Source organism: Cygnus olor, chromosome 2 (assembly GCF_009769625.2).
Source record: "Cygnus olor isolate bCygOlo1 chromosome 2, bCygOlo1.pri.v2, whole genome shotgun sequence".
Taxonomy (NCBI): Eukaryota; Metazoa; Chordata; class Aves; order Anseriformes; family Anatidae; genus Cygnus; species Cygnus olor.
In genome coordinates this window covers 129845971-129873266 of record NC_049170.1, presented here as the reverse complement: position 1 = coordinate 129873266, position 27296 = coordinate 129845971, and the positions used below count along the sequence as shown (strand labels likewise).

The 27296-nt window shown below is 36.9% G+C and overlaps 1 long non-coding RNA gene across 1 annotated transcript in view; it reads left to right on the top strand.

Moving 5' to 3' along the window:
* The window catches only part of LOC121064506, a 95098-nt gene that overhangs the window by 65573 nt on the left and 2229 nt on the right, over positions 1-27296 (top strand). Inside the window, exon 3 of the long non-coding RNA XR_005816528.1 lies at positions 18702-18786. This is a non-coding gene — a long non-coding RNA (uncharacterized LOC121064506). The remainder of the gene's footprint in view (positions 1-18701; positions 18787-27296) is intronic.

Sequence of the window (27296 nt, the reverse complement as noted above, 5' to 3'; positions counted from 1 at the left end):
TTTACCTTATGTATGCAAATAGCTGGTCTGGTGTGGCTGGATTTTTTTCAATATATCATTCCTTTTCATACCCATATAGGAAATCATTAAAGTTTGACAAAGTTAAAAGCAATATGAGGCTGAGTGTTTAATAGAAAGTGCCAGGGAGCTTCTCAGGAAATAGGTGGTTCTATGAACCCCACATATATTATGTCTGCATTCCTACATGTGCACAGATTTGGAAGCTTGGCAATACAATTCCGATTCAAACCCTGCTCTTTTTGCTTTTTAAAATCTCCTTTATTCTATGGCTTGCACTATCTCCCTATTTTCAGTGCATTCAAACTATTTTTTTTTCCTTCGCATTCTCTTCTTTTTGTCCTCTTTCCTTCTGCAGTAACTCATTTTGTCTCTCCAACCTGAGAACCATTCAGGCACTCATTTATATTCAACTTTCAGCACTCAGGCAGATGCCCAAAACAGACACTCTTTCTTGATCTGCCGTCTCAAAGATCCCAGAGATGCTGGCTGGTATGTGACACCAGAAAGCAAAGCAGTGGTTATCCACAAGCCCCAAAGCTGTCCCGTAAAACAAAGAATGTAAGAAATGAAGAAATGTAGCTTGTTGAGCAGATAAGAAACTCTTTGCCTCAGAAATGAAAAGGAACAGGAAAAGAATGGTTTGATTCGAAGAGAAAATACTCCTGAGGTGATGAGAGAAGCAGACTTGAATTAAATGTGGACATGTAAATTCCTGCTGTAAACCAAAAGGACTGCGTTCTTGGAACAGGTCAGTAAAACATCACTGTAGGACAGAGGGAGCTTTTAAGCCAGGCATGCACCTGCCAGGGATTTGACCAGCTCTACTGTCAAAACCTCATATTATTCCTGAAGTAATAAGCATGGTTTTATATTACCATTAATTAAAGACCACTTCAACTAGGTGGCTGGGTCTTGCCGACCGAAAGAGTAGCAGATTCATATAAGTTTCACCATACTGAATGTATTCATTTGGTTTGCTTAATTTATGTAATGAAGTAACTTAATTCTGTACACACCCAAACCCCAAACTTGCCTTTCTTAAGTGTTCTTTGTTTTTTTCCCTCTGGTTTTTATTTTTTTCCATAATGTTAATCCATGGTTTAGACAGACTGTGGGGCCCACCTACTGTGGAAACCTTTTCCCTAATATAATTGCTAACGGAGGCTCCAGAAGTTTGAGAGAAATGAAAACAAAACCTTATTATCCAATAAAGGATCATTAAAAATTCAGCAGCTAACAGTTTTTGGCTGACAAAATTGTTGGACACACCAAGAAGCAGAAAGCAAAATTGCCTATTTTCTGATCACAGGCCTAATTAGAAATGAATGGCTTAACTGTACCATTATGTGCCAATGACTGTGACCTGCATGGTATTTTCATTTCTGAATCTCTTTATATAAAGAATTTCCTGTGAGATTTTGTTACCCTCTAAGTGCCTCTACGGTATTGACTACAACTGAGGGCCAACTTTTGTTATAAAGAAAATGTCTGGCTTTAATGGTGTGGAAGTTGAATGTACATATATATTTTTTATTGGGTCAGGTTCTAAGACTGGATATCCCAAAGCACCAGTCTTGCGCTATTTTGTTTTTAATTTTTTTTTTCTTTTTGACAAATTCATTTCTACAGCTTTCAGGAACCAGTTGAAAACAAGACAGTAAAAGGTGACGTGAGAATAACAGAACTATAGGACTCTCTGCAATCTACCTCAGGAACTGAAATGCTGCCCTGGCATACTCATACATACATAAACGTGGTTGCCTCTCTGACACCACCATACTCAGTGTAAAACAGGGCAGAATTAAGTTTTATGAGCTAGATTCTTTCTCATGTTAACTCCTCTGAAATCAACAGAGGATTCTCTTTTCTCTAAGAGAAAAATGGAACCAGCCTGTTTAATGTTTCTGCTCCAGAAGCCTACGCTTACTGTAGTTTCATGATCAGCTGCCCCATTCCCTTCCATGGGTGAGCCTGAGACAAAGGTATTGCTGCTGAATAAAGCTTCATTATATCAAAGAGATACCATAAATAATTTAGCAGAGTTTATCATAATTGAAGGTTTCTTTTCACAAGGGATTAAACTGACCTGGGGGAAGATTTAATTCACACCTCTGGAGACAATAAGCTGCCAGATCAAGTTTAAGGCCTTTGGAAAGTCCTTATTCTGGAACATCAACCTGGCGGACTCGCCCCTATTCTAGTGAAGTGGTATCCCAACTTCGCTACGTGTTGGATTGTGCCAAGAAGGAAGACCTGTACATGTGGGTAATGTGAGTGTTAGGAAAACTGCCTTTTTCATGCAGCTTGGTCTGGTTCTCTGCTCTGTTTCTGAAAAAGCATTGGTCTTAAATAGGCCCTCAGGTACACTGAAATGATTGTTAGTGGCTTATTTCACTATAGATGCTCCATGGCTACAGAATTTACAGAATTACACCAACCATTGCAAAAATGGTAGAAGTTTTAAAAAGATAGAAAATGAGATGTGTTCTTTCACCAACATTCAAAACTGAGCATCTCTGAGTTTCTTGTCTTATTTGTTCTGTTGTAACCTATGATTAACTTGCTTAAAGTCTACACACTTATTACAGATTTCTGTCACAAAAATAAATTGCAGAATTTGATGATTCTGATCCAATAACTCAACATCTTCCTGTAACAGCATTGTGTTACACTTATGTCACCAGAGGATGCCACTTCTTCCTGTATTGTAGTGCCACCAAATCATAACACAAGTGGCTTTTTTGTTTCCATATATTTTTCCATATACATATACATAGTACATAGTAAGGCCCAGCTTTGTGACTTCTCTGACATATAAATAATCCAAACACAGACATAGCCTTGCTGTTTTCCATCAGACACCTGACATGAGCAATGACAGTTATGTAAGTAACTGTTTTGCATAATAAAAGCCTATGCACATTTGTAATAGGCAGTCATCACATTGAAGACAGCATTTCTTTTCACTGATGTTATAGCAGTTGCTGCTTCTTACTTTCTGCAGCAGTGCGGATTCAGGTTTATTGTGAGACTATTCTCTGTTATCCAACAGCACAAAAAATCATTAAATAGGTCAGGTACCATTGTTCATGAATACTCAAGGTGACATGAAACTACATAACTTTGTGATCTCCTGTTTTATTAAGAGCTAGCTACTTCATATCTTTTATGACAAATTAAATTACTGCCTACTTTGACTTTGGGCAAACTCTAGCAGAGATCTGATGAAAAAGTTATTTATTTCTATTAAACAACTAAACAGAAATTTTTCTTTTGACCCTATTCTAAAGAACTATGTTGCAAGAAAATGTGGAGTAAAGAGAGGATAGAAATCTATTGGTTACAGATCTTGTATCACCAGCTCAGGTGTCTTGGATGTCACCCTTATGGTCTTCTGATGTTACTTCAGAAAGATTGTACTGTCAGCAGGAAAATGGATCTTTTTGAAAAGATTTTGTCCTTTACCAAAGGCGTCTTATGAGATGTTAAGCTCATTAGGAAAGCAGAAGAAAATCCAGCTGAACTTTTAAGTCTTTTTTTTCTTTTTTTTTTCTTTTTTTTTCCCTTTTTTTTTTTTTAAACTTTTGGTCATTAAGAATGTGAAAAGGGGCTTAGCTTTTTGAGCAGCTCCGGGGAAAGACAGGGAGGGGAAAAATGTTGAGATCTTATGACTACAGTTGTTAATATACAGTGGTGATACTATTCAAGCTGCGATAGTTAAAGGACTGTCAGCACTTCCATTTGAAACCCGGTCTTTTTAACATTTATTTTTCCAAAAAGAAGACCAGTGTTAGTTGATTTTTAGCATACAGTAATTCATCTGGTGAGAAAATTCTCTTTGTGACATTTCAAACAGATGGTTTGCATTGTTCATAATAGAAATAATTCAAAGTGTCCCAGCCTGAGACATATTTTTGCATTTGTATCCAGCTGTCAGCCATTTATTTGTGTGTGTATTCATATGTAGAGATCTATGAGAGTATGTTTGTATGTATATATGTGAGCATATATTGTTGTACAACCTACATGAGGACTGCCCTTATGCTTAAATGTTAACATAGGCCTGATTTTGCCTCAGGTTATCAGCACCTTGAAGGATAAAGTCTTTACAGGTGTTCAATCAACAGGCCTAGGACCAGCAGTTCTGTTGCCAGGTCAAGCAAGCAGCCCATGTTTTGCACAGAAGTCTCGGCATTAAGATTACGTTTTTTCTTCTGTTGTATAAAATGTGCTATGCAGATAGAATAAGGAAGAACATTTTCCTTTAAAAATTCATTGATACAATAAAGGGGCAAGATTCCTTCAAAAAGAAGGAAGAGTAGATCCATCCCTATATTTTCAGGTGCAAGCAATGAATAGGGAGAAGAATACTTAGAATTGCTGTAGTTCTACATAATTTCAGAAAAAAATCATTTACTAATCACTCATTTACTAACAAAACACTTAGATATGTAGAGAGCTATTATTTCCATTTTACAAAAGAAATTATTGTGACAGGGTACACAACACGACGTATCAAACAAAGAGCTATAAACTTATTACCTTCTAGGTGATTTCTACCCACTTTGAAAGGTTAAACTACAGTGGCAATGATAAAGACTGGTGAAATATTGCAGTGTTCTGTTTTCAGAATTGTACTTCCTTGGGTGGTTAAGAGGTGCGTACCATGATGCAGAATGTGTTTTGCTAGCTTGTTAGGAGCATAGTCTTTGTGAAAGACAGTAATGAATGCAGATACTCCTCAGAAAACTGTATCTTTGAGCCCAGAAAGGGACAGGACCAGTAGCCACAATGCTGGTGAGTGATGAAGCATGCAGGAAACCCAACAGAATCTTGCTGCCAAAGGATTTTTAGATGTGGGACTCAAAGGATATTGGCCAAGGGTGAGGTAAGAAAGACTATTTCCACTCATTGTAATGGATCTATGGAGACAGTCTGTACACGAAAACTCTCTGGGATTTTTTTTCCTGGTGTAAGGCTTGGGTTGTATATATGAACTACACAAACACTACAGTCTGGACACACAGTGTCCTGTGTGTTATCTCCATCAGAATGGAAATGATGAGAACTGAAAGATAGATGCATGCCTCATTGTAGGAAGTTAATTTTTAATTTGTTTGAGCTTGTTTGCTCATTTTCAACCTTTTAAATATAACCTATTATCCACTTAGCCATTTGTCCTTTTAAATGAATGTCTTGTCAAAAAAAGTATTCTATTTTCATGTTTTTTTTTTTTTGTTTTTTTTTTGGGGGGGAATTACACAAATCCATGCTCCTCTAGTTTGAAGATCATACAGTTTTATCATAATTACATTGTCTGTAAAGCCAAAAAAATGTAGATAACTGAATCTGATCATATGTAAATACTGCACTTTTCTCACTTTCACCCATTTGGCCCTGTCTGCAGTTTAAACTTAGATGGCCAAACTGTTTTCAGAAAGTCATTCTGTCTTGATCTGAGGAGATGGAGAAGTTATCAGTGTATTTCCAGATTTGGTTCATCTATTAATAACTCCCAGTGCTAAACAGTGGTGCATAACGATACTTGTTTTTTGATTCAGCTTTGCTGAGACCCACTAGCAGGGCTAGGAATTTGAACAAGAACTTCTCTGTTTGGAGTTTGTGACATTGTTCCCCAGATTTGTTATCAATAATGTTGTGCCATTTGTATGCTGAGGTTACAGAACATAAAACAAGAAAATAAAAGAATGTGTTTTGTAAATTTGGAAACACAAAATGTTGCAACACAAGTACTTTGGTTGTAGAAAGGGCAGCAACTTTGTGTGTATGACCCTATAGTCTGAAGCAGATTTATTTGCTATGGTAATACTATTTAGCTTTTCTGTTTTTCTTGTCCACATGATGGGGAATCTTGATATGAGAGCTAAACAAATTGAAGGCAGAATGCTATGCCAATGCAAAAATGAGACCACAAGAATAAAGCTGAAGTTCATGGCTAAACCATGTTTGACTACTGACAGATTTAAAGACATTCCTAGCCACAAGCATTTAAATACTCTGTCTGTTATCAAAGTTTTTAAATACATGCTAAAATACTGATTTAGGTCTATATCAGTGTCTTCAACAGCCGAGAGAGAATCACAGAATCATAGAATGGTTTGGGTTGGAAGGGACCTTAAAGATCAACTAATTCCACCACTCCCCATCACGGGCAGGGACAGAGATTTCAGGCATTCAAGTGAGAGTTTCAGGCATTCAAGTGAGATGAGACAATTACACAATATATACAAGTTATACAATTGTATAATTGTACAATTGGGTTATACAATTTCAGTTAAATTTAATACCACCCTTGAAAAGCAAGATTTAGGCAGATATTTCTAGTTTACTTATTACTTGCGGAATTTCAGTTGAATTCATACAATATAATAGTGACCTGGTAAAAAGACGAATTAATTTTAACTCTGGGCTAAGAGCTACAGGTGAGAAATAGCTGGCTGATAGTGTTCTCTATTCCTGTATAGTGATGGCCACTTTGCAAACTATTGCTCTTGTTGTCAGTGATCTGATTCTCCCTTTATATCCTCCTTCTCACATTCCCCCAGTGTAAAAGGAAAAAGAAGATAGAGAGAGATCTTTTACTCTCTGGAGATTTCACAGTACATACATGGGCAGGGAACATGTGAAAACCCTTGAGCACTCTTTTACATATGGCCCTGAAAGCAGTAATTGGGTCCTTTATTCTAACTGTTGCTGTTGCAGAGCAGTAAAGAATTGTCTGGCATTCCTATAACAACTTGAAAACTTGCTCCTAGATCTACAAGTGACCCATGGTGTGAGGTGACAGGAAGATAGCCAGATTTTAAGCAATTTTTATTTGTATTCAGTTGAGTGCCAAGCAAAGAGTCAGGCAGGTTTTCTTCTTCTTCTTCTTCTTTTTTTTTTTTTTTTCTTTTCCCAAATATTTCTCTCAGCCCAAGATGAGAAGCTAAGTCTCATACTCCATTGTTCCTTTTTCTTCCCCACAGCAGCATATTTTAAAGATGGAAATTCAGTTATCTGTATTTCCTTACTTTTGTCAGTTTGGGTCATAGCCTTAATGTTACTTAAACAGTATCTTTAAAGTAATGGAGCCCTTAATATAGACTTAATAAAGCAATGTAAGGCAGTATGGATTTCCTTCTGTCTAAGGTTCAGAGGCCTTTATCTGAATAATACATTAGATACTTTTATTCACTGGTGAGGCTTCGTAACAGGAAAAACTTTGAAGAGAACGTCTGTCCTATCATTAAATTGATAATAGACATGTTCTTTATTTTTTATCCCTTTTGTAGCACATCTTTTACCTCTGACAGGTTTCTCTAGGAATTAAACAGGGACCATATGATACTTTTAACAATGTGGTCTCATAACTTGTTGCAAGCATAAATAACTGTGGTGAGGAAAACCTTACAAAAAGGTTCTTTGATACTTGCATGTTAGTTGTATTATTGTTATATATAGTGCTGTCATATAAAGTAGAATAATGTTTTAATATATTTTTTTTCAGTGTAATGGGGGTACATAAGCATTTAAATATTAATTCAAAGTGATTTTTATGAAATATATGTTGACATTAGTATAACAAATTCAGATTCAATGATACCTATATAACTGAGTTGAATATCTGTGCACTTTTGTTTGAAGACAGGAGGCTTCTAAACATTTTTTAATAAGCCCAAATATGATAATGTTTCCAACTTAGGTATAACAGAGAAAGTAAACACAACTGTTTGACCCTGAATATCATACTCTGCATCTTGTTTTCTTATGAATTCATATGTAATCCCAGGTTTAGAGATCTTGCAAAGACCAACCAAGTGCCTATTATTTGTTAACAACAACTGTTAACTGGTTTATGCTGTTGGAGAAAAATGAGAATGGCTTGGCTCTTCTTGTTTGTATTCATAACCCATTTTCCCCATTTACCTTACGTTCAGGTTTTCTACATCTCAGTAAATCCACTAGCAAAAGGTGGTGTTTTTTTGTTGTTGTTGTTTTTTTTTTTTTTTTTTCAAATGGAGAGCTGCCAAGAGTGCGTAAGATTCTGAACCAAGTTGTAAATAGTGCTTTCACTAAACATTTCAGACCAAATTCTCAGTTGGTGTAGACAAAAACAACTTCAGAAAGCTGTTTTGCATTTGCCATAAAATCTGACCTAAAAGGCTTAATGAAAGTGAATATTTGGTTCTTCTGGTTGTGTATTAGCATTAAAACTAATAATAGCATATAGCATTAGCATTAAAGCTAATAATAGCTAATAATAATAGCATTATGTGCATTAAAGTAAAAAAGAACTGATTATGAAAAGAGTGTAAGAACCTGTCCAAATTCCTTGTCCAATCAATCAATAAAGAAAAGAGAAGACAAAAGAGAAGACAACAGGGTATTTCCAGGTTCCATCTGTGACAGTAACAAGTTCTTGCATGGCTTTCAGTGGGGAATAGAAATTTTGCGATATGTTTGTGAAATGTCTAATTTATATTTATACATATATAAGTATATATAGTCATTTAAATGGCAAAATCCTTAGGGTTCATAATATTAGTATAAACCCAGCATAGATTGAGAGAAATGTCTGGAAATTTGTTTGCAGTATTTGCAAATCCTATTTGCAGTAGGAGGGACAATTTTGAACAACTCTCATGTCATTTATAGATATGTATTCTCATCTGAAAGTCTGATGTGAAGTGTCTTGAGTTGTCATATACTACTGAAAATCCAAAATGGAGTGAATAATATTTTGCAAAAGCTAATGTTACTGTTTTTAGAAAAATAACATTTCTGATTTCATTTTTTAAAAAGAACATAAACCACCATAATTTATAATTAATAATTATTAAAAATTCTACAGTTCTTTCTGCAAAGAGAAGTAGCTCCAGATATTTGGAATGTTAAGTTGAAAAAACAACAAGCACATTAATGCAAGTGAGGTATATCAGCTGCCGTATTCTGTTCTCTTTCAGTTATAGCATGAAATGAGTGAACTTATTAACTGCAAACTATGAGATTGCATTGACCCCAGCATGCATCATTTTGTTTTAGTTACTGATTGTATCTATTTGGATCTTTGCACAGTGGACTCAATAGTTTTTCTCAGCTGCAGCTCTGTACTGAAATGCATAAAGCAACAATTGACTTATTATAGAAATTAATATGCATTATTGCTTACAGCTAAATACCGTGCAAAAAATTTGGGCCTTTCAATCGGTATTCCTCTAGAAATTGTATACTTCTTGTAAAAAAATTTCAATCAGAAAACATAGTTCAATAGTTCCAACAATGCAAATAACTGATACATTACCTTTTCCCATTCATCAAGTAGCAAGAAGTGAGAATATATCTTGCAAAAGCTAGGAATACACATTAGTCTGTAAGCCTTTATCTTTCAGTGTGTAATGAATAATTGCTTTCTGCTTTTAAAAATTATCTTTGAACTTTAAATAAAATTATTTTATTAGATATATCATGTTAAAGTAATCTAATTGCTTCATATTTCAGTTTTGATCAGTTCCCTTCTTTTAACTTAATAGAACACTCTTATAATTCAAACAGCAATGTTTCTAGAACTGATGTTGACATTACACTTAGCAACTAACTTTTATTCCAATGAAATTATTAGTGAAGGAAAATGGAGGTAAAATGGGCTATCATTAGTTTCAAAGGTAATGAGCTTGATTATTTACTTTACTTTTAAATTTGAGCCAGGTAACTTAATAACATCACTAATTTTAAAGCAGATTCATAAACATATGTTGGGATGGGAAGGTTCACAGTCTTGCATACATTGCTTGAATGGACATCAAGAATACCTAGAAAACATTATTAGCCTCTACTGTTTCAGCTGCGAAACTAAAGCTAACAAAAATATTGGATAGATTGTATGAGCAGTTTTATAAGCACCCCCTTGAAATAAGTGGATTAGCTAAGGGAGAAAGGGAATATAAAAAGCCATTGCCTCCTTGTAGATCTCCCTGCTTTGTGAATCAGAGGAAGCTGAGCTCATCTGAGATATGAAAATGAGATACAAGAAAAACAACATGGTTGTACTGAGTATATTGCTGAACTGTTCAATACTTCCTGATGAATGAGACTATTATTCTGGGAGTTCATGACAAAATGCCCTTCCTTTGTTGACAAGGAGACTTTTTGTTGAAAATTCATATTCTAATATATATATATATATATATATATATAATGTTGGCTAGACGATTCTTGGCTTGTCAGTAGAGAATAACTTTTGATCATGGTGTGGATAAGATCTGGCTGACACCCAGTCCCTCTGGGAAAGAATATGTTTATTCAAACAGAAGACTGAGCTTTCTGGAAGAATCATTTAGACAAAGCCTTTTAAACATGTCACTCCAAGGAATCCTGCTCTCTACCCCCTCAGTCTGCAGCACTGAACTGCCTAGCATTAGCGACCATAGCAATGCATCAATGATGTGTCGAGTGGTTAATTTTGCAACCATACAGGGCCAGAAGTTCTCAATACAGTTGAACAGATAACGACTAAAATGCACGTAGAAATAATGTGAAAACACTGTCAGGAAATTCCAGAATTTGATTCCTTGTAAATGGCAACAAAGGAAGTGAAGATGGCGTTAAAAAAGGTTGCGTGCTGGGAATGAGGTTCCCTCACTCCCAAGTCAAGGGGTATATTTGACCTTTTTCATATGGTGCTATGTTTCCTGTCACCTGCATAATCAGCAAAAGGACATGTCATTTCTCAGCACTAAAACACGGGATAAAAGAAGAGACTTTTTCTGATCAGAGGACTTTTTTCCTACCATATGATAAAAGGTTTGCTTCAATTAATGACAAATTCTTATGGATCTAATGGGACGTTTTAGATAGTTTAAACATAGGAGGAGTTAGTGCCTGTTTCTTCTATATTTTTTCAGTTTCTAATGCATCATAAATACTAACTTTTATTCAGCAGTGGAAGTTTCTGTACTGCTCAGTCTCTTGTGACTGAAACTTTAAAAATTCAGTTTCAAGCTAAACAACTGAGACCAGTTAACTATTTCACAGTTATATGAAGCATGCGGGCTCATTTAAACTTTCTGCTCATTTAAATGGCTGAAGATAGAAACTTGGCTTAGCTTTTCATCCTCAAAGGAAAACCAAATACAAATATGGAAAACATTGGTTGTTTCAAAACTATGAGCTATCTGGATTTTTGCATATTGGTGTTAGTTTACTATATATTTTTTTTCAGTGTGTTTTAAGGCTTGCTTTGAAAGTACTCTTACTCCAGAAAAATAGTACTTCTTGCAATATTTCTAGTTATGCAGGCATTTATTAGAAACTTTCTTATTTGGTGAAGCAGCAATTAACAATTTATTTGTTACTAACCCTTAAGTTAAAACTGAGTTAATTGAATCCACCTTATTAATGGGTCAAATAAAGGGAGCTCAGTTAAACCTTGTTATTTAAAGAACAAATCTTTCCTTTACTTTTACTTCCCTACAGACCACAGAGCATTGCTTTGCATCGCTTTTGTTTTTTAAGGACATTTGAGATAGGGCATTGTGAAAAAAGCAGTGTCATTTTAGGACAGATCATTTCTCTTTGCTGCAACTTTAGCAGCGCTTTTTCCTCTCTTACCTGCTTTTTAGAGAGGCAAAGAAAAGTTTTTTCTTGTTTTTCTTTCCATTCGCCAGATTTATTTAGTGATCACAGGAAGTTTAAAATTTATGAGGAATTTGAGATTACCTGTTAAATCCATACTTAGGTGGGGTATGAAGCCCTAGTTTTTAGAATTTCTTCACTATTAAATACCTCACTATTTAATTGTAATCTATACGGCTTTTAGGCCATACTCACACATTGTTTTTACTTCCAGATTTCACTCTGACCTGGGGCAAATCACTTAACCTCTCTGTGCTCCCACTTACTCATCTGCAAAATGGGCAAAATAGAATTAACCTAATAAAGAATCACATTTGTCTTGTGCATTATCGTTAATGGGGATGTGAATCATACTGGTGGAGTGCTTTGATGTCCCCTGATGATGCTGTAATCATGAAACTATTATTTTGTATTTGGGCAAAATAGCTGAAAATGGATCTGCATACATTATGCAGGAATAAACTATACATCTAAATAATTGCATGCAGTTGTTAAACTGCTAGTGACCTATAGAGAGATTTGTGAAGCTGTTCCTATGTGTAGATCACTCACGGCTTGGTCTTTGCTGAGTTTGGTTGTTCCACCTAAAAGTTCTATAACAACAGGACCTAAATCAAACCTAAACCTCGTTTGCTCCTCGTCACTGAGTTAAAAAGTTTTCAGTTCATCCCATTTGGAAATAGACTCACGGTGGGGCAAGGGGCCTGAGGGAGAGGACAGTGTGATTTCAGGAGGGGACAGCAGTGAGGAGGATCGTGGGAGCATTCTCAGAGGTGTTTGGCACCAGGGAAGACACCGTGGCCTCCTGCTGACAACAGGCTGTTCCATTCCTCCTGCACACACTGCTACGGCTGAAAGCCTTCCCCACCTCCGCTTTATTCCCATGCACATTCAGACACAAAGGAGGGAGGGATGGGAGAGAGGCAGGCTTTCAACTTACCCACTTGAGATGAGAAAGGGGGAGCAGCCAACCGTTGTTAAAAGGATCAGGGCTCAAGTACTGCTAACCTACAATCATACTGTGACAGTTGAGAGACACTGAGAGACTTCCTTCCTTCCTTCCTTCCTTCCTTCCTGACAATAATTAATATTCTTAATTATTTATTAGACAAGTATGATTTTTCCATCCTGTCACACAAATCAAACAGCAGTATATATCCAGAGGGTTAATAGAAGTAAAATAATTAGGATTATCCAGATTATCTTGCCTTCCCAGGCAGTTTAGCACTTTTGCTTTTACATGAGAAACTTGTTTTTTCTAACTGATCAAGATATTGACCAAGCTGAGACTATTAGTAGAAAGTAAACAAGATGCAGTTAACACCCTGGTTTGTGTAATTCTGTTTGAGACTATTAGTAGAAAGTAAACAAGATGCAGTTAACACCCTGGTTTGTGTAATTCTGTTTTGTGAGTTACCTGCAAACCACTGACCACATAAAATTGCCAGCTGGGTCGTTCTTATGGAACAGGATGGTAGGGGAGTATATTGGTAGGCATGAGAGCAAAAGTTACTTTGTCTGTCCTCTGTATCCAGGACAACAGCAGCAATACCAGTCCTGAGAGATGCCTATCTGTTCATAAATTTTCCAATGTTGAAGTCTCTTCAGCTCCTCCAGGTAATTTGTGCTCAGTCATTCACTACCTAGTCCCTAGAAAGTTTGTCTTAATATTTAATATCTTACTATTTATTTTTTGCTTATGTCATTTATTATGTTTAAGTGCTGCCTAGCATAGAAACATCCTTCAACAGAAGCCTGAGCTCTGGCCAGGGACTATATCAAGTGAGCAAAGGAAAGCAAAAGGCATCTAATCACCTGTATAGGAATTAGGTACTTATACACCACTGCCTTCAACTGATTCACTTCCTAAATACCTTCCTGAATTGGACCATAATTATTAAACTGACTTGATTACCACTAATCATGATTTTAAAATCGTTTCTAGTAGCTAGTCTACAATACATGTAGAAACCTGTCCTACCTTAGGAATTTTCACTGAGATATTGAAAGAGAAATGGTGGCAGAGTGACACCATCCAAAATACTTTTTTCCATTGGAGTGAATCAATGCAAACAAAACTTTGGGGCCTTTGCTTAATTCTGTCAAGTTCTGAATATTGATGCTGTTCATAAAGGCCCTCTTTTCCTGGAAGGAATTCTGAAAGGAATGAAGAATGACCATTCTGGTACCAAAAGCACCCACAACAGGGAAGCCTCCTTAGAGGTGGAGAGTGAAGAGTGGGAAACAATACAGAAAATCCCAAATATCATGAAGAAGCACAATACGCTTTCATGAGTATGTTTTCACTATTTGAGGGAGACAAGGCTAAGGCATATCAGCCTAGTGTCAGGAGGTTTCACAGCTTGTCCCTAATTTTTAATTGAAAATCCCTAAACAAAAAGCTGTGCATACAAAGTATTTTCTGGTTGGCCTAAAGACGGAGGATTATAATCATTTCCTCCCAGAAATCTGGGAGAATTAAAAGAATAGTATGTCAGACCAAGGTGTAACTCAGCTGTTTTGCGCACAGCAGAGAAGGATGTGTCCTACAGTAGCTATTGACTCTGGACATGTCAAGCAAAGCAACTTCCAGAGTATCCCCTGGGTCACACATCACTCAGCAATACAGGAACACAAGCCTACTATTTTGTGAAACAGCGAAAGTGAAGGCAATGAGTTCCAAGTTAATGAAACTGTTGATCCCAACAAACTGCACACAGTCATTTTGCCACTTGGACAGTTTCTTCCCCATGTAAAACCTTACTTTGGGGTTTACTTTCTCAGGATTTTCTTGGAGCTCAGGTAGTGCCCAGTCATGCTTTTGGGGAGTTTCATGAGGATTTTGTCATGCATGTCAGCACAGGTGGGCTGCAATATCCCTTTTACAGGTAGAATATGTGACACTGTACTGGGTGTCGGTGTCCCAGTGTTGGCAGTGGCAGCTGCAGGGTGGTCCCTGTGAGGAGAGGTCCCTGTGAGGACGGCTTTCTCCATGCCAGACACAGCTGGTTCCACCCAGTTCCAGCCATGGCCAACCACCCCTTCTGAGGCACAGCGGCTAGTGGCACCTGTAAGAAAACACATTTAAGAAAGCACAAAAAGCGCAGGATGTAGAGAGAAAGAGGGAACAAAAAGAGTGAGAAGAAGCAGAAGGAACACCAAGGTCAGAGAACAAGGAGGATGAGGAGGAGCTGCTCTGTGGCAGAGCAGATGTCCACACTGCAGCTCATGGAGCACTGCCCTGGAGCAGGGGAAAAGTGTGTGGAGAAAGAAGCAGCAGAGACAGACTGCCACAGACTGACAGCTACCCCCGCCGCCCACCCATGTGCCGCTTGGCACCTTGCTGAAGGGCCTGGGTGTAACCTGCGGTGATAGCAGGGCAGGAGAGGAGTCGGCAGTGAAGGTCAAGCTGGGACTGGGAAGGGGGTAAGGCGTTTTCTGTGTGTTTTAATCATTGTCTTTTTACTTCTCAATAACCAAATTAGAAATTAAATGTATATAAATTACATGTCAAAAGTTGAGTTAATTTTCCCCAAGTTGACTCTCTTTTGCCTGTGACAGTAATTGGTAAGTGATCACTCTGCCTTTATCTCAACCCATGAGCTTTCTTGTTCTCATTCTTCATATTTTCTCTCCCTGTTCTGCTGGAGGCAGGAATGACCAAGCAGCTGGGTGGGAATTGGTCTGCAAGCTGGGGCGAACCCATCACAAATACAGAGTTAGGAGGGTGGCAGTCATGCTGTCTTCCACTCTTCTGGGGGACTGAGCCATTCCTACTACTTGTCAAAAACTTATGATTCGCCCTCGGAGAATTAATCTGTAAGTCACTGGAACACTATGAAGTGTTGATACCAGCAACTGGAAGGTACCACCGAGACAGAACTCTCTTCTTGTCAATGTGAGAATAGTTGCTCCATACTGGTGATTTCCACTCTGTGTAAACACCAACTGTCTTTTTCATCTCTAAGGGTAGTAAAAGCACTCAAAAGAAGCAAGATTTGCTGTCTTCTATATGTAAGCGAGCACCGCCTTCAAACATAGGTGTTGCCCTTTCATTTCCCTGTTAACTCCTTCCTGACAGCAATCAGTGAAGGAGCTCTGTGAAGGAACTAAGCCTCATGAGCTTCCATTATGTGTTTCTAACCTATAATATAATTTGAAGAAGAAATTCTTAATGAGCTAGCTTAAGTCACTGTCAGTTGTGCTGCCAGAGGAAGAGCCTGCTCCTGGGCCTTGCTTTGTTGCTGTTGAGTTTTGTGTTGCTCCTCTTAAAGATGGGGCCTTTGCCACATGCTGAATTCCTCTTGGTCTCAGCTATGCAGAGGGCAATGTTTCTTTTTTTCTTTTTTTTCTCTTTCCTTTTTTTTTTCTTTTTTTTTTTTTTTTTTTTCATGAAGATACCAACAGAAATACCATTAGGTTATAGGCTGGAGTCATGTTTAGATCTCAAGAGTGTGAATCCACATCAGATGAGAGAATCCTTAGGTTCCCCTCCAAAATGGAGGCTATAGCTCTGAATTAAAATGACATGAACTTTCAGCAAGTTCTTCTTGTGTTTGCTTTTAGAAAAAAAAAAAAGTTTGTATGAATTTCAATCACAACACTTCTTGTTTCACTTAATACCCTGGACAATAGTGCAGCAGAAAAGATTAGCCTAAATGATTGCTGCTTTACCTTTCTCGAAGCTGGTCCATGGTTTATAATTTCTTCTGCAAGAACATCTTGTACATTTTTTCATGTTAACATTTGCTGGCCCAGCACAACCCCTTTCCTCTGTGTATTTGCGAAGCACTGTTGTATTGAAAAACAAAATTTCTGTTCAATCGCTCAGTATTACAAAATCTGATTCTGAAGAAGGAATGTTCTCTCAAATGCCTTCAACAAAAGTGCATCCATTTATTTAGCATGTTCTTCCTTATTCTATAATAAAAGCACAAGTGCTTCTGCCACACATTTTGTTGATGAATCTTTTGGGCTTATAAAAAATACTTTCACTTCCTATTTAAAGTGAAAACTGCCTAAGCTAAATCCATAAATCTCATTAGGAAAATGTAATCATTAACTGATATTGTCATATGGCTGGTCAATCTTAACTTTCTTGTTTTTATTATTATTATTATTATTTTTTTATTTTTAACCAACTTCTTAAAATGTTGAAAGGCAATATGAGAGAGTATGAGAGAGAAGATATCAGGTTAACAAGTCTTTCCATAAGAAAAAATAAATCCTGTTAAAACGAGTAGGTGGTTTCCTAATCCCTCTGCATATATTTATTAATGTACTTTTAAAAGTACCTGGAACCTCAAGATAACTAAACTTCTTTAATTTGTCCCAGAAAGCACACTTTAACAATAAATTTTCTTTTAACAACAAATTGTCCAATAGGCAGTTTTAAATAACATGTTTGATGCTGATGCCTCCCAGTTTACCTGTTACTTAAGGAAATATATTCAGCAACAATGGAAAGGCACATTTTGAAAATGGAGACAATTAAAACTTCTCCCCCCTCCTTAATGCACTTCTCCCCACCTTCTTTCCCATTCAAAACTGCTTCTTTGTTTACCACTCCAAAAGGACATCTCTTTTTCAAATCTCCCTCACTGTTTGTTGAAGATTAAGCATATATTTATGGGTAAGAAATGGATCTCAGAATGTATCTCTGAGAATCAGAGATATTTTTATAGCATCACAGAGCTCTGAGTAACTGTAGTTCTGCCTTGACTGAGTCCTGGACTGTCCACGCTGTAGCTATTTGCAGTAATGCACATTTTAAGGGGGAAAAAAAACAAAACAAAAAATTGTCCTCAGTAGTGAGTTTAAAGAGGAACCTAAGATAGTACCAACCAGATCTTTCTCTTTTCTAAGCTGTGGCAGTTAGCAAAAGAGAAGTAGGCAGGTCACTGACACTCCCATGTGCAACAGCTAAAATCTCTCCTTGGATGCAAATTCCACTTGTCCACAATAATCTGAAGTGCTGGTTGGAAGTGAGTTGAACCAGAAATAGAAAGTAAAAATAAGAATGAGGTAGTCCATCTGCTGAAAATTATATCCATTCTTGAGTGATGTAACTCAGACAGAAAAAATTGTTCTTTTTCTCTCACACATTTAACCTTTGACTCTTCTGTTCTGTTCAGTTCCATTCTGTTCTGTTCAAGGAATGCAAATGCCTTCTTCTTTCTAGAAATATGGGCTTCACAGGGCTGCCCCATAGCAATGATTATCAACTCTTTTTTTTTTTTTTTTTGGAGTTGTTACAGTCTTTGTGAAATGCTTTTATGTTTGATGTGTTCTGACCAGTACAGGTTAAAGCTTAAGCTCTATCCTTGCAGTACTCTGTGTAAGAGCAACATTTCTCTTCAATGTATTATAGCTAAGCATTTCGAAAAGCAGTGTGACCTTTCTTTTCCCCAGCACAAGTATACAATACTACAATACACATACCACTTCTGAAAAAAAGAAGCTTTTTTTTTTTTTTCCCAGTAGTCTAACAGAAGAGGTCTCCATGTTGTGATGACGGACTACTCTTCATCTCCCTGTGTGTATAAATACAGTGCAGTGAGAAACCAGACTTTTTAGCTGTGGAGCCCTGAAACACTGGTAGGATTTCTACTGTCCAAATTATTGAAATGGTTTTCTGGGAGATACAGGCCTTCCAGCTCAGTCAGAGGAGAGGCAAGGGCTAGACACCTAATGTTGTTATCAATGATCTTTCTAGAGGCAATAGGTTCAAACAGGATTACAATGCAGTTTGCATAGCGAAGTCTGGGTTTATTGAGATCCAAAGATCTGAAGTGCTGATTTCTTACCATGGTGGGCATAAAAACTGCATAGGCAATTGTGTGTTGAGGTGTATGATTTATGTTCAAACAGTTTAAGTCAGCTGTGAAAGGAGGGGCAAATCTTTACAGATATTTTCCTTTAATGGATTTGAGTGCAGAGGTGCAGACCTCAAGAGTTTGAGAGAAGCTCTTTTGTTAAAAGAACTTCTATTAAATATACCCCTTTTTTTTCTCTTTGTTACTTGGCTATGTTCTTTTCTTTCTCAGGGAGTGTAGCCTGTATCTCTTGTGGAAACAGTGATTCAAAGGACAGCAAAGGAAAAACTGGACATTACTGAAGAAGGCAGATGAGGTAATTAGGTCTGGAATTAAAAAAAGCATGTTTTGGATATTACACTAATGCTTTCACAAACTGCTCTCCCCTCCACCCTGAATTCAGGAAAGTCAATGACGTCTATGCTTGCTTAATTATAAAGCTTCATTATTTCCTATACCACAAAGTCTGCTTTTTGTTTTTATAGGGGCTTGGCATAATCTTTTTTTGTAAATGCCAAGAACAATGCCAATTAGCCTGTGGGTAATGGTGATCAATTGTAGTAGAAAGAAGTCATCTGAAGTCATACAGCTGTTTGTGTACCTCCTGGCTTTGCCTTGTGCAGAGCAGTGCTGAGTTGTCCAATGCCTCCATCATGATGAGCAATAATCTACCAAACTGTCTATAGCTGACCATAAGGAGAACATCCAATTATCCTGCAGCATCAGAGGTATGATGTATGTGTGCGTATATATAAACTGCATTTTGCAGCCTGGAGACACACAGAGTATATATCATCAAGCTGCTTTTTACCCTTTTCAGTACTGGCTGGCATTTTCTGAATGGAAAGTTTAAAATGCACATTCTTCCAAGCAGGACAACCACAAAGCAGTTTATTTTTGCAGCAAGTATTTTTGGAAATGGAGCCCTTCCCTTTCACATTCCTTATGCTAATGTTCTTTAAACACCAGTTTAAACACATACTGCCACTGGGTCCTTCTCTTAATTAAACTTCCAGCATTTCTAGACAATGTCCTACACTTTCCTTACAGTGTGCTGCACATTCTTGTATCAGATATTTGTACCCTTACTGGAACGCTCTGCTTGCTCCAGAATTATCTGGCAGTCCTGCTTCAGTCTATTTATTCCATCACATGATTGTTTTAGTGTTGTTTGAAGCACTATTTTGGAGCCAGACATAATCATATTATACAGTTCCTCACCTTATTAACTGACAGAGAACTGTTCCCCATTAGACAATTGATCCTGGGCAGATGAAGCCATTAAAAACAGTACTAATTAGCTGAAGAGTGGAGACAGTAATACAGGCTGCATCACTTCCTTTCATGCTTAGGGAAGTTCATGTTCCAGACAAATAATAATTGATATGTAGTCTTCCTTAATTGTGGTTGTTAACAGCCAGTATTATAATGACAGGCTGACAATCTCTGTCTAGCCTATTGTATGTTTATTTCTGAATCCAAGAACCACTGAATAACGTTTTTGGTTTAACTTGAACTTCACAGAATATACTTTAAATGTCACTGTAATGAGAGTTGGGCAGCTAACCTTAACTTATGAGTTATTCCTTACATGTCTCCAGGTGTCAGCTGTTTGTCTTGGAAGACTGGGTGCCCATAATTACATGGAATTATGGCATGATACATTAGAATAAAAAAAACAGATGGTTTGAATAGGAATCCAAAAAATACTGCATTAGATCCGTAAGCAAGAGCACTAGGCATCTAACTAAATTTCGGTATAGTAACAGTAGCCGATAGGGTTAGAAAATCATGTAGTCTTTAAACAAAAGAGTGTTTTGTTTCCTTCTCCAAAAAGTGCATTCTGTTTTTGAAGATCTACATGCATATATTCACATGCATATATGTGTGCATATGTACGCACATGTAGTGCATATATTACATTTGTTACAGGAAGTTAGTAGCACTCCCTTTTTGTAAAAACATGTTCATTGTTATCCTCTATTTCACTCATGATTATCCAAAATATTTCTTCCTGAGCTAAAAGTTGTAGATGTGGGGTGATTTTTCTTTCCTTCAGGTACTGTGACCAAACACTCAGCTGTGCTAGAATTCAACTAGAAAAAATTATCAGTAAAATCATAAAACTTAGTTTCATCAGAAAGAATTAACACCTGAAACAGCAAGCATCAAATGCCTTTAGTTGATAAAATTGCTGTTGATATTAAACAGTTAACAGCCATTTTAAAACTATATTGAACTTCAAAACTTTATTTTCCTTCTCCATCTGTTTTCCTTAAAAGAAAATGAACCAAAAAAAATTGAAACTTCAAGAAAACTAAATGAAATAAAAGTAATATGTGAGAGAGGTTAAAAGATGACAGATACCAAATTCTAGATATTACAGCTCTGACAATAACTGGCTAAATATGTAGGGTTTCTTTCCATTTCTTTCATTGTTCCTCTACTTACTGCTCTTCTGTTATCAAAACGTCCTGTATTTTTGGGTTTGGGGAGGAAGTTTGTGGTTTCAGAATAGTGTTCTGAGTTAGTCGCTTTGGATTTTATTGCTGACTGTGAGATCTTACATAGGTCACTGACAGCCAAATCCCCCTTGCTTTATTTATTTGGATAGTCAGTCCTATTAAAGCCCGTCAATGAAATTCTGGCCACACTGAAGTCAGTGGCAAGACTCCAATTAACTTTAAGGGAATTAGGATTTTCTGTTAAGATTCTAGTCTTCTGTATGTATCTAAACAAGCAGTTAAGCATAGTCCTATCTTGCTTCTCAAGATGAAGTTTACCATTCATTCACATTACTAGTATTCTGACACAGGATAACTAGTATTCTGACACAGGATACGTGACAACTTCACCACACTCTACAGATTTCAGAGGAGGGGAAGAGCCTGACCCTCATTAACATCCTGGCATGTCACAGTCTAGCCACAGTATGGTCTTGATGGTTCAGACACTTTCAGGGAGGGTGCAAACTTTCTATTATTCAGACATAAGAGATGCCTAGATTTAAGCTCTTCTACAGTAATATTTCTTACCTCTTTAATTTCTTTGAGAACTTTAATATTTTCCTTTTTTGAGCTATTATTACTTTTTCCTGCCCACCCTTTATTACAGTGAAAGTTTTGTGTGAATCAAAAAAGCCAAATTGTGCCCTTTAACTCAACAAAGTCACTGTCTGTTTTTTTCTCAAGTTTACAAACTCCATTGAAGTCAGTGGTGTGACTTTGACTTGCGTGGATTTTGGATTAGGCCCATATGAACTGTAGATGCTGTTGGCAGAATTAGCTCAGCAGTGAAGAGGGAGAAAGGATATGCGGGGACAAGAACAATAACTTACGACACTGCACTACAACAGAGATGGTTGTGATTCATAACATTGGATGCATCCAGGGCCTTTTTTTTTTTCCTTTGGAGGGAAGACACATAGAAATATTTTGGACAGAATATAAGAAGGGTACATGCATATAGTCACACATACATGGTCATAAGAAACAATTCTCTACTGATTTGGGATTCTATGGGGTCAAAACCCTTCATTGATTTTGATAGTATTTTAGAGATGTCCTTTGTCCTTGAAGTGGGGGAATCGCTCTAGGAGTGAGTTTCTTTGTCATGGGTACTCACATGTAACACACTTCTGTATTTTTGCATGCCAAATCCATCTTTCTCAATGTCCAATTTTTCTGTTTTATGCCATTTAATTTATTCAAGTAAAACCAAGTATTATATGGAAAACTGCTGAAATCAAACCAAAAGTTGTAGCAATCTAGTGCAAAATCCTCAAAGGCCAAAGCACAGGGGCATCGTGATTCAAAGAAGTAGAAGACAGTGGGAATGTCTCCTGATGTATGTTCAAATTCGGGAATACTTCTGGCTGTTAACTAAATGGAAAAATATCACATCAGATATAATCATTTGACAGTCCTACAGAACTAATGAGTTAAGCTGTATAAGACACCACAATCCCTTTTCACAAAAAGGACTGGAGAAGGATGGGGAATCAAGAGAAGATGGTTGCTGGAGCACAGCTAGAAGAGCACTGTGCCTGCTGTGCTAAATAGTTGTCTGTGTTCTTGTTTCTTTATTAGGAAACAGTAATGCTGCTTGGCAATGGTCAAGTTTTTAGAGACCCATTTATAAATTAATACAACTCGGGAAGAATATTAACTGTAGTGAGTAGATAATTCATAAATGTATTTATATTTATATCTATGTTCATATATATGATAGCAAAACTAGATTTACAGTTTACAGTGATATAACAGTAATAGTAGTAGTAATAATAATAATAGACTTTAGTAAGCTTGCTAGATCAGTTAGTGTAAGTCCTGTTAGCATCATTAAGGTCACAGAAATGATACTGGTTTATACCTTTAAAACTTCACCTAGTGACTTAACTTGATCATTAGAAGAAGCCTTTTGTATGTTTTAATATATATTAATTGTCTTTTTGCCATTCCTTACAATTACATTTTCTCAGATGGAAAGATCGGGGAGGAAAGAATGCAGAGTATTTTCAGTTTTTACAACTTGAAAAAAAATTAGAGGGGAAATGACTCAATGTAATTAAAATGTTTTCCCAATGACAAAGGTCACAAAAACCTCAGACTTGTGTCTGATATATGGTCTCACTGTCTGGGTCGAACTTCTAGGGTTAGTTATTTCTTTGGAGGAAGTTCATTGATTTGAGTTTCTCTCAAGATTTTCTCATATTTTTTGATATGTTGTCTTTTTTTCCCCCTTTCACAGTCTTAATCTTTCTATTGTATAATAGTCTCCTTTCTGACCCAAATTAACTGAAATCAATGAAAAAAGATAGTTCTGAAAAAAAAGGACATTTCTCAGACTAAGACAGCCACTGGATCTAGGCCTTTCACTCTCTCTGTGCTGATGGTGTTGTTGGTATTGATGATGTCTTCAAGCTGTCTATCAAACTGGTTTAAGTCTTTTAACACATCATTTCTCACTGTCTGTCCCCCACTATTTCTCCTAGTTGTCATTCAAATTGTTCCACTAAGAGAACAAATAAATGCATGCCATGAAAACTAGCAAGATGATATAATGAATGAGTTACAATAAATGCCCCCAGCATAAAACAATTATGTACCTGCTATTGTCAAAAACATTCAACATTCCCTTTGTTGAAAAGGAAACAGCTATAAATTATTCACTGGGGCACTGAAACTCTTCTCTTTTTTCTCTTTCTTTTTTTTTTCGTTGCTTCCAATTAATTCTTCCCTGAACATCCCTAGGTATTTAGCTAAGGATAGAAATTTACATGCAGAGAATTTTAGCTGTTTCTTGGGATTGTCAGACTGAGTGTCCAAATTAAAAATAATTAAAAAAACTTTACCACATTTTCCTGTGTATAATCAGAGCTCAGTTATAAATAATATCATTCAGGATTGGTATAGGTTATATGTATTCAGGGGTAAATATAAGTGGTTGTTTAACCCAGAGACCTTCCCATTCCCAATAGCTCCTCAAGCTCCGCTGTCTTCAACTCTTTCTCATTTCAGAATTTGCTTCTTCCTGAAATATTTACCCCAGCCTCTCACTATCCTTATTTCCTTAATGACATTTTTTTGTGGTTTATCAAAAGATACAGTTTTCCTGCAGATACAGAAATCCTGAAGATTTTAAAGCAATAATGCTTTTAAAGAGGATTACTGAAGGTGAAGATTGAACAATTGTGAAAGCAACGAGAGATATTTTTTTATATACCAGCTTTCTGCCAACTATCTTCATGCACTGAGTCCTAGAGTAATGCCAACATGCAAAATTAATGTTCTGTCCTCACTCAGGAAGAGGTAGGATGAGGTCCAAATGGGGTCCTTGTTCTCTTTATTGTCATAAACCTAGAACATAACAGGGCATCTGGAATAATTAAAGAAAGAAAGAAAAAAAAAAAAAGATAAAGCATCTTTTTATTCAAGGTGTGGGCCAAATAAATGCCTATTATAATGATTTAAGATGGCACTAACATGTGCCCTCTGTAAGCCCTAAAAGCCCTCTGTATTTCTGCTTCTGATAAAAGTCTAGTCCTTTTGCTTTGCCTTTGTGCCCATGAAAGTAATTGTCCATGCAGAAAGAGGGGTACCTGGTGGGATTTGCCAATTTGTAGTTTTCCAAGTGTGTTTCCAAGTAGTGAAGGACACATGCTGAAAGTGGACTATGCAAGCTGACACAAAGGTATATCTCCATCTACCTCTCCAAGCCAGAAGCCAGTGTCAGTTTGGGCATGTGTCCAGTGTATGGTTGTAACAGTGAATTTTACAGGCCTGTAAATGTTACAGCTGTAAATGTTAGACTGGACTTTCTGAGGTAGCCTAAGGCTTGAATGAGGAAAGGTCTAGGTTAAATGCACGTGGAATGCATGAACCATGCCATTAACCTAAGAGCCCTGTAGTAGCAGAGAAAAGCTGCAATTACTTCCTAGCAAATTCCAGTCTGTTCGAAGTCATGCTCTTTTGATTCACAAACAGCATCTGAAGAAGAGGTGAGAGGCACTGATCACGGCAGAGAAAAGCCAGTTTGATTCAGTGAGAGAGACCTGACGTTCCTTATGAGCCAATAGTCCAAAATCCCGAGAAAAAGCATAGAAAATGGGGATGGCTTTGTTTACCTTTGGTTTTATAAGAAGGACTTCTTTTAAATTCTTTCTGAAATATATTGTTTATTTGATATATGCTGCTTTGATATATGATGTTTTGTTGGGAATCAGCATAACTAATGGTTCGCTAAAAGGAAACCGTCCTCTAAACTACCAAAACCCATTAGACATTATTCAGAGATGTATGATACAAGCCTGACTCAACAGACACCTGTGTTTTAAGTCCCTTTGTAATCCAGTGATACTGTGTGTGCAAGCTGAAGTGCAGTCAGTTTATGATGGGTGTTACATGAGGTCGTTGCTTGTGATACCGTCAGACTAACGTCAGTGACCCAGGAGTTCCCTCTTGGTTTTGAGGCTGTTGTAATTAAAGCAGCTCTAAGAGCAGTGAAATTTAGGGAGAAGATTAGCCCAGCTGCTATACTTTGCTAAGCACTCCTCACTGCCTGCACCAGAGCTGTCCTTTACCAGTTCAGTCACAGTTACAGCTGGGAATAGAAATTTAGTAGAAGTTCTGGAAGAAGAGAAGGTAGCTCCTATATCAATGTCTCCATTTGGTCCACAAGGACCTCAATCATAAGAGTAAGTGGCATTAAGTGTGCAAAGAATGGAGTAGGCTGCTGTGTCTGGTTGCTGTTTGCTTAGTGATATTTTTAAAAATGGAAGAAGTACTGACCACATTTAATATGGTTTCCCCCCCCCCCCCCCAAAGGAACAATCCTAAATATTTCTGGGATTTTTGTATGTAAAGAGTGCTCATCTGAACAAGGAACATTTTCTTTAAAGATGTGTAACCAAAGCAAGAGAAACGAAAAGTTACATTGATAGTCTTCTTCCTCATCCAGTTGAAAATAGTGTCTATGCCCGCTTATGAATCTGTGCTGAAAATTCAAATGTTTGAAAATGAGAGAATAACTTAATGCTCTTTCCAGTTTCCCCCCCTTCAAGCATATTTGACTTTACTTCAAAGATAGTGTTTGAGTGCATGAACTCACATATTTCAGCAAATAAATTATTACGTGAAAATGATTGGTCTAGTTCTACTGACTGATACTGTTAACCATCACAATAGTGACTAAGAATTACACTCACTAAAAATACTGATTAAATAATTTGAACACAATCATAGGAATGCATTCTTTTCCATGAATATTAAAATGGATGGTTTTCAGGAGAACCATGGGTATTTGGAAGCTCAAATGGATAAATGTTTTATGCTAAAAAGAAAAGACACTTTATGAGCTCCATTTTAAAGTGTTGTTTATATTTATTTTTTGTATTTTATATCTGAGAATGAACATAGAAAATAAATGAATGTAATACTTATCAATTTAGACTAAAATGTAGAATAAAAAAATCAGTATTTCTAGAAATGAAATAGTGTTAAACTTTTACTTGCTTAAACCAATATTCCGTGCTTAAAAAAGTATATGCTGTAATTGGTAAACAGATTCATCAAATTTACTTTCCAAGACTCTTCTAAGATTCCTCTCTAGTTGTGCACAGCCTGGTAAGAAAAGAAAAGACAGAACAAGAGAAGCTTTCTCCAGATTTTGGATGGGGTTGAACTGAACTTTTTGTGTACGCAAGACAGCTCTGGCAACTTTACACGTACTTATTAATACAAAAGCTGTTTGGTCATGTTGGCTCCTTGGCCCTTTGCTTCTTTATTTCTTCATAAGGATGCCTACATGTGAGTTTTGTAACCATTAAATGTAATTAATAGCAGCACATTGCTAGAAAGTCAGACATAATTGATTTCTTATTTTTTCTGTGCTAAAGATCAAGGGGCTATATCCTTCTTCTGCCATTATGCATGCAGAGCTATAGGAGAATGGACCCTCTGGGACAAGTCTAATATCCGGTACACTGCTGTCTACCAGATCCTTATTATAAAAAGCTTTCTACTGTAGCCAAGCTGTGAAAAAGCTCATGCTGTAGTGGCTGCAAAATGAGCAACTTTGATTACGTAGTCCCCATCAAGAGTAAGGTTATAAGTTAGCAAATTGAATTCCTGAACAAGACCTATTCATCAAATAAATCTGAATAGCAAGTGTTTTCAAGGAGATTACAGCACATTTTGGGGCAGTAAGAAAAGATGGTGTGTTTGGTGGATAGTTTTCTCTTGACTGTATCTGTTACTTGTAAAAATTAGTGCTAAGTGATTTTTTCCAGGAATATTAAATCAAATGAATTTCAGAAGGACCACAAGT